Source organism: Elephantulus edwardii, unplaced genomic scaffold (genome assembly GCF_000299155.1).
Source record: "Elephantulus edwardii isolate Elephantulus edwardi_28Jun2011 unplaced genomic scaffold, EleEdw1.0 scaffold00110, whole genome shotgun sequence".
Classification (NCBI taxonomy): Eukaryota; Metazoa; Chordata; class Mammalia; order Macroscelidea; family Macroscelididae; genus Elephantulus; species Elephantulus edwardii.
In genome coordinates, this window is record NW_006399860.1 from 9,530,241 (window position 1) to 9,534,979 (window position 4,739).

Consider the following 4,739-nt stretch of genomic DNA (forward strand, 5'->3'; position numbering starts at 1 on the left):
CCTGCTGCAAGTTTTCAGAGGCAGTTAATTGCACAAGAGGAGATTCCTCATCCTTCTGTGGATTTGAACCACGTGTGCCTTTGATATTGCAATACAGCTTCTTACTAAGTCACTAGAATGTCTACTTCTAGTTTTGAAAGTATAGATATGATTTTAGCACTTTTGAAAATCACTTATATATCCATTCACTTAGCTTCCCTTGGGAGCGTGGTCTCTAGCTGCCTCAACTGCAGACACAAGGTTCACCATCAACAATTATGAGACCACCATAAAAGAGACAGCCAACTCAATGGTAGACAGACTTTGGTGAGGTATAGCCTGATGAAACCCTGGAGATATATAACCATAGTTAAAGTTATGCTTGCTGGAGGATTGAAGAAAGAGCTGACTTGTGAATGCTGTGAGAAAAAACTTGTTGGACGATGAAGGAAACCAGGGGCTTCTTGCATTTGTGTTGCTGGACTGAACCTGGGCTTTCACTGCATAAGTCTTTTGCCTTCTCCCCTCCCACCACAATCTTGTCAATTAATAAGCCCCATAAGAGTGAGTAAAGTCAAGTCTGTGAGTAAATTTGCAATGAATACAGGACCCAGTGATTAGTACAAGTAGGTGAAGCAGTGTCTGGGACCATGTCTCACCAAGGGATTCGTTTTATATAGTAGATGCTATTGATGGCTACGGTTCACCTTTGTGAAACTGAAGGAATTCAGACACACTTGTTCCCATGCTGCCCTTGCTCCTTTTTACACTGGTTGTCCAGTATTCTTAACTCATTTTATATAACTTCTTATTCTTCATTTTAATTAATGAAAAAAATCAGCCTTCTCAGTACTCTTTGAAATTGGATTAATAAACTGATAACTTATCATTATTATCTTAGATATAATAAACATTTTGATCATTAACACATAAGTTATATAAATTGAAATATTAATATTTCACTGGGTTTTTTTTTACAGTGTTTCACCTTTTCATTTGACTACATGAGGGAAGCCGATTATCAAATTTAATAATAGTAGACCAAATGCTATATGGGGATATGTTGTTGTTGTTCTTATGTGCCATCAGGTCTCTTGCGACTCATAGCGACCCTATGTACAAGAGCTCTATACGCTCTTCTGTCCTGTGCCAACCTAGCCATCTCAGACGCACTTATTCCCACCGCTCCAGTCATAGAATTAATTCATCTCACCAAAGGTCTTCCTCTCCTTCGCCTCCCCTCCACTCTGCCAAACATGATGTCCCTCTCCAAGGACCAGTCCCTCCTTGCAACATGCCCAAAATATGTCAGACGAAGCTTCAGAACCCTTGACTCCACGGAACATTCTGGCTTCACCCTCTCCAGGCCAAACCTGTTTGTTCTCCTAGCAGTCCATGCAACCTGAAGGTCACCCTGTGGCACTAAGGCATTCCCTATGCATCAACATTGTTCTTCATTTGTATTAACTGCATCCCTCCCTCCTGAGATAAGCATAAAGAGGAACTTGGCCTTACCTGCAAAAGACTTCACCATTATCCTTTGTTTTTAATTTGTACTTCCTTGTGATTTTACTTTGTCTACCTTCGTTATGATTATCAATAAATACCCAGAGAGGCATGGTTTGAGGCCTTCAGTCATGGGAACTGCTGGCTTCCTGTTTTTTATGCTCTCTGTCTCATCATTAATAATCACAAAAATACTTTACCCTCAGCCTGCAACAACTACACATGTGAAACAAGTGTTTTATTTAACATGATAAAAATATTTTCTAAAAATAAAAAAAAATAGAAAATAATGTGTGCTATTTTATAGAAAAATAATCTTAGAAACAATTGCAACCGTTTAAAATTTAAGGGTGATGTGTCTGTTGCTCAACAGGTGTAACATGACCAACGTTCTAAAAGATTATCCTAATGTAATTCTATTTTTCTCTTCATAATAGTGTTCTTAAAAGAACAAAAATATTAGGGGAAAAGTCATCTTGAAATGGAATAAATTTTTCATCACTTCATAGGACTGAAATAAGAGTATTGAAAAATATGTGTTGTTGGGTTTTTGGGGTTTTTTTGTTTGTTTGTTTTGACTTTTTCCCCCATTTCTTGCTGTGGTGGTAAGCCTAAAAGTTAGCTTTCTTTTAAACATTAGTTAGCCCCTCTGGTCTACAGTTACCTTAACTACAGACACATGGTCTTGCAAATCAGCTTTGTCATGCTAATCATCAACAGCTGAACCAGCAATATAAAGAGAGCACATCACCACCATCACCACCATCCCACTAAAGAGCTTGTGAAAACACCAACACAGAAATATCAGTACGACTGTGTTAAAGCCTTCTGCTGCAGCCGGGCTGGCCCACTGCTCACCAGTTTCTATGAAAATACTGATGTGCATACTTACAGCCATGTAACTCATTCCCCTGGTCGGGGGTTGAGGGGAATTGTCGTTGGAGGACCTTCTAGCAAATATGCAAGCCCACAGGACATAAAGGAATTTGGGAAATGAGTCACAGATGGAGTTGATAATAGAAAGTATCAATTTATACACGTGTTTAAGCATTTGGGAGTACACTGACCTGAGGCTTCTTATAAACAGCCTGCTATTAATCTTAGCAGGACAAATTATAAAAAGAATTAGTATCAGGAGTGGGATATCAGTCCTCACAAATCAAAAACATTCAGATATGATTCTCGAGTTATCTGCCACTTGTACTTATGCACATTGGCACTAATAGCAAAAACCTGAGAAGAATGACCCCTGTGGGGATCACTAGGATTCTGGATAGGGAAATTCTCCACTGCTGCTGCATGATATACACCATTTGAAAGAATTGTTTTCCTTCTATTGGGCGTTGGTTGAGACTGCTTCAATGTTAGGAGGACATAATCATGAGACCTGAAATACTCATCGTGGCATGGGTGATGCTGAAGAAACACTCTAATAAGGAAGATGGTGCCCAAAAGAGCTCTATGATAAAATGGAAGTAGTTTATCCAGGAACAAACTACTGGGGAAATGTAGGGAATGCATATTCAAGAGTAAGCAGCCTCTTTTCTCATTGGTATTACCATAGAACCACCAGAAAGGCTGCAAGAACCCATTGCCACATGGATAAAGCCTCTGAAAAAGTTCCTGCAGATCAGCAAAGGACTGCTTGGTTCACAGATGGCAGTTCCAGGGCATATGGTCAATATTTGATGTAGAAAGCTGCTGCATTAAGACCAGTCAATTGTGGAAGACCTTATTGAAGAAGGCAGGAACAAATCAGCACAACTGGGTGAACTACATCTTGTCTTCCTAAGCAGTGACTGAGGAATTAGACAATGGTGAGGGTGCATACGTTTGGATTTTTACTGATTCCTGAGCAATGGCTAATGACATATGGCCAGGTAAATGGGTCATGGAAAATTGGAATATTAAAAGAATACTAGTGTGGAGAATGGATCTATGAAAAGCACTCTGGGAATTTAGGAAGCACATTAGAGTTGGACATGCCAAAGCTCATGAAAAGAAATCCTTGTCAGGCTTAGAGCTTGGTTGTTATCAGACCAATCAGTCTGAAGCTAGATGATGTGTGGACTCCAGAGCTGGTGGCTAATAGCCATTTGCATCTAGCCACGGATGTCTAAAGATGTGTTGACCAGAACAAAACCAGAGGGAGAGAAGATATTTCATTTTGAGAGCTCATGTTAATTGTTGTTACATGATGGTTTGCTCTGGAAAGGAACTTTGTTTATAGACACTGATTCAACTGTAACTGAAGATTCTTCAGAGAAAAAGGCATGTTTGTTTCCTCAAAGTACTGTTTTTTTATAAGACTGGTTAAATTAAAAATTTGCTATGAAAAAGAGGGATTATGACATAAGGAGTAAAGCAGCTGGCTTACATATTTCCCTATGTATAGAAGACAGTGAGGGGGAGGATGATCCTTATAATGAGAAATAATAGCTAAGGAAAAGTACGGGGTAGGAGTTGGTGTTAGCACAAAAGTTGGCTTCATTTTTGGGGTTTTTTTTTTGTGTGTGTGTTTTTTTTAAGCCATTAGTTAGCCACCTCTGGTCTCCAGATACCTTAACTGCAGATACATAGTTGTGCAAATCACCAACAGCTGTGGGACTAGAATAAGTAAAAGAGTCCTTGCCACACTAAGCAGCAACGATTGAGGTACAAGAGTTGAGACGAGTGAGATTTGTGATGAGAGATTGTCCCCTTACAATGTACAAACAGTTACAAGGTGTGACTTGAGGCTTTTTGCATTTGTGCTGGCCACAGTTAAAAGTCTGTCTGATCTTGCTGGATGTTTGAAGGAGGAACTGACTACAACTGCTCTGAGAAAAACCTTGCTATACAATTTATATTGACTGCTAAACTGAAACTGGAGCCTGGACTTACTGAGGAATTGTGCCTTGGAACTATTGAGCTAAAGCATGGACTAGTATTGTAAGATAGTTTTTGCCTTCTCATTCACTTCCCTAATAAACCTCGTAGTTGGTACCATAACTGTGAATTAGCAATAAATAAACAAAGCTCTTGCTGCTGCTTGGACTCTACAGTCACTATAGGGCTGAGCTATGGGCTTTTTATTTGTTTTCTGCTCTGTGTGCTGAGGCAATATGCTCTTCTTTCTAGTCCTTCTAGCTCTTCTTCCTTCTAGCCCTTTCAGAAAGATGCTCATGGCCCTGTGCCCCAATGAGCCATTTTCTCTTCTTCAGACACTTAACATAAATATTGAGTAAGTTTTATCTTGAAGTTATCTTTGTATA